The sequence below is a fragment of the Nematolebias whitei genome, chromosome 18 (assembly GCF_014905685.2).
Source record: "Nematolebias whitei isolate Nwh7 chromosome 18, NemWhi1, whole genome shotgun sequence".
Taxonomy (NCBI): Eukaryota; Metazoa; Chordata; class Actinopteri; order Cyprinodontiformes; family Rivulidae; genus Nematolebias; species Nematolebias whitei.
Window position 1 is genome coordinate 17,259,394 of NC_056515.1, and position 9,587 is coordinate 17,268,980.

The following is a 9,587-nucleotide window of genomic DNA, read 5'->3' on the forward strand; positions in this document are numbered from 1 at the left end:
ACACTGCAACATTAACAAAGCTCTACCTCTTTATTCCTGCTACTGTTAGTGAGAGGTTTTTTTCCACCTCTGGAGATATTCACTGCAACTAGATCTGAGCTTTTGGCAGAAAATGTGGACAAGTTGGTCTTTTTGACCAAAAACTTAAAACTTGACTAGTTAGATTGTAAACAGTCTGTTGCTGCTTATTGTTCTGGTTCTGACTGTTATTGTATTTATTAAGATTTTCATTATTGTTAGTATAGTTTATTTATTGTAAAGAGTGCCATTATTTAAAATATCATCGAAATGGGTCACTTTTATTTATTTTTATACAAACGTATTGTTTACTTGGCATATTTTCAAAATAAACGTTTTGTTAGTCTTTATTTTGGCCTTTTTTTGTACCGAAAATGAACCGAACCGAAATGTGATTTTAGCGTACCGTTACACCCCTATGCATCTCTAATAATCATTATTATTATTATTATGGTTTGTGCATGTCTGGAAAAGCATTAGCTTTGCCAGCTTTTCTGAGAAGGAGGAAAAAGAGAGTGAGCAAGCTGAAAAGACAATTGTCCCTTCTTCATCGGTCAGCACAATGGAACCACACAGCAAAAGAGAAGGAGGGAGGGAAGGGAGAGATAACGAAGCAGCGAAAGAGGAGAGAAAGACGTATTGAGCAGCTTCCAATCAGCTGAAAACACATTGAACTACACTGACCTTAGTTTCTGCTCCACTTCCTCCTGGGTGCTGTTATCTGCATCTAGCCTATTTGAGCTATTGAATCTTGACAAACAAAAGTTTGTTCCATCACACACTAAAATAACATGAGAATCAAGTGTAAACTTAAATGGGAGCAGCTGGGTGAAATGCAGATGTATTTCTTTGTTCTTTGCAGCGTCTATATTTGTATTCCCTCCCATCACATCCACTGAAACCCAAAGTATCACGGAGACAGAAATCACCTCAACAGAGTAAAGTACTTTATATTGTGTAGAGTAAGATTTATGGGAATCTATAATGGTACGCTGACAAAAGGTTTAATGAACACATTCATCATAATCTTTCTTTACATAGCTGCCCTAAATCGACGTTTATTTTACAAGCTATAAACAATCTATTAATACTATATTTATGGTAGTATTTTAATTGTAGAGTTATTAAATATGTAACAATCTCAGGTTTTCCATTTACTTAACAAAATCTGATTAAGTTAAATGTTTCCAAGTAAGTAAGTGATACTTGTTTGCTTTGTTTACTACAGTGACAAATTATTTTTAATTACTCTTGTTGAGTTATTACTACTTTCTCTTTTCATTATCTGGTCAGTTTGTTCTTTGCTCTAATTAATTTTGTATGAGGAAACATTTGGCCTGGTCCTTAAGAGCATATGTTTAATGATTATCAGTGACAGATATTAGATGGGAATGTGCAATGTTGCATGTTTTTCCAATTTTTTTTTCATTGAATCAAAAGAGTAAAAACATAGGAATACAGAACTGCATGTTAAACTGAAATACCACAAACTAAGTATTCCATCCATTTAGATTACGTTGTACTATTTCTACTGAAAATGTCCGTTCTGTGTCCCTAAAGCCCATTTCAGACCAAACAGATATCCACCTGGTCCGTCTTCTGAGATAAAACAAAGTTTGTTTAGCAAAACTGTTACTACTTTGTAAAACAATCATATGCTTCAACGTGGACTAATTTTTGACTAACAAGTGGTGTACAGTACACTGGTGAGAAAAGTCTTGCATTTAAATACCGGTAGTAGCTTTTAAAACAAGTGTTTTACAAAGGGCTGTATGCAGAATGTAAAAAGCACAATGACGGATTAAGCTACATAAACTTTAGAAGTCTACTGCATGTACCTCTTACATTTATGCATCTCTTATGTGTAACCATAAAGGTTGTCCAGTTGTATGCTATAAGTCTATTGCACATTTCCTTCTTTGTGCAATTGTTGGGGTTCAAGCAACTCACTTTGCTTTAAAACCTGTGATGTTCCCATACAACAAACACACCAATAAAGTGGAAGCACTATGCAGAAGTGACGTGAAGAAGCGTACAAGTGATGTCACCTGCACAGCAATGACGGGAGCTCCGTTTCAACTATATTTTTTGTGTTCCTGTTGTTTTTGTTTTAACTTTTTTTGCGCTTACACTGCACACCCACGTTATGGATATGACCACGACGCACTTTTGGAGTTTTGTGTGTCGCTGCCTTGCCATCGTGCCATCCTGCTACGGCCCCCTTCCAGCCTCAGGCTCCGGGCCGTCATGGCGGCCGTCTCCATGATCCTCCATCTGCCTGCACAGACCGAACTCTACGGAATAGTTCAGTTCCATGGAGAAACCTTGGATGCTCTGTTTCTGCTGGACCCGGGTCTGGAGGGCAGTTGGCGCGGTCGTTATTATCATCATGCTGCTAGCAGGACCTGCTAACGCTGCTAACAAGAGCACACTGTTAACCAAGTCACGCTGCCAACAGTACCATGGTGCTGACGGGACCATGTTGCTAAGAGAACCTCACTGACAAAAAGAACCAATCTGATAATAATAATCTGATAATAATCTGAACAACAACCTCAGCTGGGGCAACACCACCACCAGCCTGATCAAGAAAGCTCATCAGAGACTCTACTTCCTCAGGCAGCTGAGACGAGCTGGTCTGGGAAGCTCAGTCCTCACCTCCTTCTACAGGTGTTCAGTGGAGAGCATCCTGTGCTCCAGCATCAACATGTGGCATGGAGGCTGCACAGCTGCAGAAAGAAAAGCTTTGCAGAGAGTGGTGAAGGCTGCACAGAAGATGTTGGAGTCAGTCTCCTCACCGTCACAGACATCTACACCTCCAGATGCAGGAAGAGGGCCACCTGCATCATGAAGGACCCCACTCACCCAGCACACACACTTTTTGCCCCGCTCCCCTCAGGCAGGAGGTTGAGGAGTAGGGCTGGGCCATATCGTATCGTTCATGATAATACCAGTAAAAAAAGCTTGCCCGGGAAAATAAATGATATTACGATATGCTCATTTCATGACGTAATACGTCAGAGCGCCCCGCCCCGTTAACAGAACCGAGCGCACTGAACGACCAAACTGAAATGTGCCCCCCCCAATCTACCTGTCTGTACTGGTGTTACGCTAATTAGTTGTGCACAATACTAGCTAGCTAAAAAGCTAAAAAACAATGCGCGTCTCAGCTGTCTCTCCACCCAGCTCTAAACTGCAGGTGCAGACAGTGACAGCTCAGATGTCTCTCCCGGCCCTGCACCCCCTGCCTGTCCAAACGCAGCTCGGCTTTTTTCTCTCTCCCCACCCTGCTCTGCTGTTGGTGCGGGCGCAGTTCGGCTGGGTTCCCCCCCGCGCTAAACTGCCGGTACAAACACGCGCAGCTCAACTGTGTGTCTTGAGTTCCACAGTCCATGGACCAAGAACAGAGTCAGGTGATCAGAGAAGAGCATCAGAGAAATTAATCGTTCCTGGAGGAACAGAGGAAGCTGAAACACCACAAGCTTCAGGATCAGCTGGACGCCTTGTCAAGTTCTGGAAGTTACAGCTCATTTAAAGGCAACATATATTTTGATGTTTGTTACATTTATGCTCAACAGATCTTAAGCTTTAATTTTATTTAGTTAATTTGGGAAACTGCACATGCACTTTAGTTTTTGTGGTGGATTTTGTTGATCTATATTTTGTGCAGACTTGTTCAATCTAAATAACAGAAGGATCTTTTTTATTTTTATACATGGAGACTGAATACTTTACTAAATAACGGAATATCAGTCAAATTAACCTTTGCTTTTTTATTTATTTATATAATACTGCAAAGCAACATGTTAAGTTAATTTTGTGAAATGAATAACTATGATTTCTGTTTTTTTTTTGTTATATTACGAAATTTATCTGTATCGTCAGAATGCTCTGAAATATCACGATATATTTGACCCATATCGTCCACCCCTATTGAGGAGCATTAAGCGTAGAACCATTAGACTGAGGAACAGCTTCTACCCTGAGGCTGTTAGATTCATGACTCTCTAACCAGAATAATCACATCATGTTGCTGCTGATCCGTTTCATGTTGCTGCTGATCCGTTTCATGTTGCTGCTGATCCGTTTCATGTTGCTGCTGATCCGTTTCATGTTGCTGCTGATCCGTTTCATGTTGCAGCTGATCTGTTTCATGCTGCTGTGTTCATTCATACTCATCTGCTCACACAGACTCATGTTCGTGTTGCTGTTCGGCGTGTTGTTTTTTTATGCTACTAATGCTTAGTGTGTTTTTAGTTAACATTTTTCTTAGTTCATATCTTAGATCTTATTACCGTTTGTCTTTTACATTTGATTTTTGGATGTAACTTGGACCCTGTGTACACAATTTCAAATAAAGACAAAAAAAGAAACTTGAATCCTAATTTAATTTCAATTTCTTTAGCAACCATGAGACACCAAAAAAAGAGAGCATTAGAGTTTATGAGCGCAAGTGCTAATAAGCCTGAATGAGGCACAGACAGATGCTCCGCTAAGTGGGTCACATAAAGACAGTAATCATTAGGGGGAAGCTGAATATACAGATGTGTTTCGGTCCAACACACCAGCATGTCAAATGGTAAGAAATGTATATTTTTGCATAAATAAAAAAAATGCAAAAACTCAAAGCATGTTTTGAAAAAGATATGAAATACCTCCAACACATTTAAAAACTCTCCCTTCAATTTTTATATTTACCGCCATCACTGCACATGATTTACTGGTTGTTGTTAAGCTTATTTTAACTTTGAGCAGTCAACAACAATACAGCGGACCCTTCTTTTTGTAGCTGGCGTTTTTAAATCATGTTAGCTCCAAATGCTAATCGGTTGTGGATGCATATTCAATTATTACTTTCTGCTAGTTTCATAAAAATCTGTCCAGTGGTCAATGAGACTTTTTAGTATCAAATGAACACAAGTACAAATACAAAATCAGGCAAAAATCATTTTCACACACCTTTCACCATTTAATGGAAGGCAAAACTGGAAAAAATTCAGCTTTATCAGCAGCTTCAACAAATATATTGAACTAGCGAAACAAAATTAGTCTGAAATGACCGCTACTTTTCAGTCTGTAATTAGCTTTTAATAGCAGAAATACACACAAAGGCACCTATATCAAACCAAAACACCAGCTGGCTAACAGTACTTACCAAAGGTCACAGAATATGCAGGTAATCAATGCACAGGTCAACGAAAACATTTCAACTGCATGGGAACCAATAATGAGGATGGAGAGATCATTTGTGCCATTTGTAAGTTTTACAAGCCACCCTCTAAAAGAAGCCAAATCATATTTACAGTAATTGCTAGTTGTAGTTTAACCTTTCTGATCTTGGGTATAAAATGAGCAGAAAACTAAACGTGTATTCCACACCTACCCCGTACCTCCCAGAAGACAAGACTGCCAGTACTGACAACAAAAACAGATGGTATTCTATCCTACAGGGTGCGTTGGATCACAATTTCTGATGATCACAAATTTATGGGACAGCCTAGATTACATTTTTAGACTTAGCCAAAGAAGTCAGCTCACTGGAATGTTTCATTAGCAGCAAACGATCAACATGGTTGCACAAGTATTTTCAGTCACTGAACAATATTTCTCTTTCCTGCTCACAAAAGATGCAAAATATGTGTATGAACCAGTTCCAGGACTGATTCGCTGATAACCTCCAAACAGTCAAAAAGCTCTCTGTATTTGGTAATACGATGTCCATGAACACACCGCACAACAAAACTAAAAACCAATAAAACATCCAGAAATCCCACCCAGCTTCTGAGATCCTTCTTATGGTTTCTGTTACAGCAGGAACTGCATTACTAAGATAGTAAAGATGAAATTTCAGTACGCCTTTACAACGTTACGGCCACAAAGTAAAGTGAATATTTCAGCAGAAACCTTAAAGCAGCCTAGAGCCATTAAGTGAAAATGGACTGCAGCCAGTCGAGTTTTATTTGTCTAACTTAAAGTCTGAAATAGGAACGTGGAAGAAATCACAGTGCAAGGAAATATAACTCTCAAGGCCTTATTCAGCAGCACAAGAAACATTTTTGGCGTACTTCGCTACTCCTGTGAGGTGCGTGCTCTCCTTCTGTTGCCAGTACAAACAGCGGGCAAGTGTAACTACAGTACTGTGAGAAAAAAGGAGTTCAGTCGAGAGCATTTTGTTACTCGATCTTATCTCCACTTCTAGATAAAGTGTTGTAAATGGTCATATAAAGAGGCTCAGACACAAACACAGGCTTTGAAGGGACAAATGGAACAAATGTTTGTTTCTTGTGTCATTAAAATCTGTATTTTTGTAAATCAAACCTAACAGTTAATAGTTTGAACACGGCTATAAGAGAGTCAGTTGTACACACACTAAGCTAAAGTTTGGGGTGATGGTACTATGTTTTAAATTTAAAGCCTTCGAGGACATTTTACGTCGTGGGATTCAACCAATGAAAAACGTTTGCCGTTAAAAATAAAATGAAGAAGATTGAGTGAGATATTTGGAAGAATATATTTACGCAAATCAAAAAGTTAGTTGCTAGATTAACTGAAATAATAACAGTTGTTATTGACAGATCTAGTATTTTAATAGCCTTTATATAACAACAGTATAATAAAACTCCTGAAATTATTTTATGACTTTCAGTTTTGGGGACACCGCAAGATTAACAGTGACCCTAATCTGCCACCCCTTCTGAAGGCATCTCTGAGTGAAAAGCCCAAATTCAGATAAAATGGAGTCAATTTTTATATATATATAAATGTTAAGATGATTAGGGACATTCACAAGTACCAGTTATGGTTCATGTTTATCAAACTGATAAACTAGTCATCAAATTAAAAGCTTCAGATTGAAGACTGAAGACAACAATTCTCTGATTTACACGCAGACTGTGTTGGTTTCCTCGAGTTCACAGAGACAACCTGTCCTGTCCCATCTGTCCCACGGGCTAGTCCGGTCCGGCCAGGTTGGGACTGGTTTTGCTAAACCTAATAATCCACAAAAGACACAAAGTGTGTGATTTGTACCACAATCTGGTTTTATTTGTATCTTTCATTTCATGGAGGCATTTACTTCTTAAAAAACTTTTCTGATTCAGGTAGAAGGCAACAACAAAAAAGCTATTTTGTAAAAATGGTGAGTCCAACACATTGTTGTGTTCTTGTTTATGGTTTCTTTCATACGATTTTTGCAATCAAACTTTTCCAGCATGTTTTGTGCTACTTTAATCATTCATATATAAAAACATTCAACTCAATCAGTAATGTATGTGTTGCTGCTGTTTGGCGTATTGTTTCTGTACTACTGGTGCTTAGCGTATTCTTAGTTTAGCGTATTCTTAGTTTAGCGTATTCTTACAAACAGACCAGTTAGTGAGGATCCACAACTTTTCCTCCTCCACCATAACCCTGAGCAGTGGCTCTCCTCAGGGATGTGTGTTGAGCCCCCTCCTGTTTACTCTGCTCACGTATGATTGTGCAGCTACCCATCCAGGCTGTCAAATGTAAAGTTTGCAGATGATACAGCGGTGGTGGGATGCATCACAAACAATGATGAGTCCAGCTACAGGCAAGAGGTGGAACACCTGGAGAGCTGGTGCAGAGAGAATAACCTTCACATAAATGTGAAGAAGACAAAGGAGATGATTGTGGACTTCAGAAGGAACAAAAACACCTACACCCCCCTGAACATAAGAGGATCTGTGGTGGAAGTGGTCTCCAGCTACAAGTTCTTGGGTGTACACATGAATGACGACCTCAGCTGGGGCAACAACACCACCAGCCTGATCAAGAAAGCTCCTCAGAGACTCTACTTCCTCAGATGGCTGAGACAAGCTGGTCTGGGAAGCTCTGTCCTCACCTCCTTCTACAGGTGTGCAGTGGAGAGCATCCTGTGCTCCAGCATCAACGTGTGGCATGGAGGCTGCACAGCTGCAGAAAGAAAAGCTTTGCAGAGAGTGGTGAAGGCTGCACAGAAGAATGTTGGAGTCAGTCTCCCCACCATCACAGACATCTACACCTCCAGATGCAGGAAGAGGGCCACCTGCATCAAGAAGGACCACACTCACCCAGCACACACACTTTTTTTCCCGCTCCCCTCAGAAAGGAGGTTGAGGAGCATTAAGTGTAGAACCACTAGACTGAGGAACAGCTTCTACCCTGAGGCTGTTAGACTCATGAATCTCTAACCAGAATAATCACTGTGAAAAAAATCACATCATGTTGCTGCTGGTTTGTTTCATGTTGCTGCTGATCTGTTTCAATGTTGCTGCTGGTCTGTTTCATGTTGCTGCTGATCTGTTTCAATGTTGCTGCTGGTCTGTTTCATGTTGCTGCTGATCTGTTTCAATGTTGCTGCTGGTTTGTTTCATGTTGCTGCTGATCTGTTTCAATGTTGCTGCTGGTCTGTTTCATGTTGCTGCTGATCTGTTTCAATGTTGCTGCTGGTCTGTCTCATGTTGCTGCTGATCTGTTTCAATGTTGCTGCTGATCTGTTTCAATGTTGCTGCTGGTCTGTTTCAATGTTGCTACTGATCTGTTTCAATGTTGCTGCTGGTCTGTTTCAATGTTGCTGCTGATCTGTTTTAATGTTGCTGCTGATCTGTTTCAATGTTGCTGCTGATCTGTTTCATGTTGCTGCTCGTCTGTTTCAATGTTGCTGCTGATCTGTTTCAATGTTGATGTGTTCATGCGTGCTCATCTGCTCACACAGACTCATGTTCATGTTTGTGCTGATGTTCAATGTTTTATGTTATGGGTGCTTAGTGTATTTTTAGTTGAGTTTTTCTTAGTTCATATCTTAGATGTTGTTACTGTTTTTCTTTTACATTTTATTGTTGGATATAACTGGGACCCTGTGTACATAATTTCGCTCCACCACATGTAGTCATAACAATAGTCATAACAATTGTCCCTATAAATACAAGATCTTTTCAGTTCCTTCAAAAACAGTTCTTTTTCAAATCTGCATGAGTGTACTTACTATTTTTTTATTATAATGTTAATATTAGTGTTAACTATTGTCTTGATAATTCTGGCTTTAAGCAACAGTTGTTTACTTTAGGCTTTTTGTTTTGCTAAATTTGGCTACAGTTTTGCTACTCGTTTGTAGCCAATTTTACTGATTCTGGCTGTTACTTATGGTTTTGTTGATTTTAGCTTCAGCTATCCTTGTGTCATTTTCAGCTTTAGCTGCAGTTCTGTTTATTTTAGCTTTTGCTGCATTTTTACAGATTTCAGCTTTAGCTGCAGTTTTGATGATCTTAGCTAAAGCTGCGGTTTTGTTTATTTTAACTTTAGCTAATGTTTTGCTAATCTTAGCTTTAGATGCAGTTTTGTAGATTTTAGCTTTGGCTACCCTTGTGCCAATTTTAGCTTTTGCTGCAATTTTTCAGATTTTAACTTTAGCTACAGTTTTGCTGATTTTAATTTTAGCTAGAGTTGTGTGGATTTTAGCTAGAGTTGTGTGGATTTTATCTTTAGCTGCAGTTTTGGTGATTTTAGCTTTATGTACAGGTTTGTTGATTTTAGCTTTAGCTGCAGTTTTGTTGATTTTAGCTTTAGCTGCA

At 39.3% G+C, this 9,587-nt stretch overlaps 1 protein-coding gene across 1 annotated transcript in view; it reads right to left on the minus strand.

The window, feature by feature from the left end:
• erbin (erbb2 interacting protein) overlaps positions 1-9,587 on the minus strand; it is a 92,793-nt gene that overhangs the window by 82,351 nt on the left and 855 nt on the right. The window lies entirely within an intron of this gene.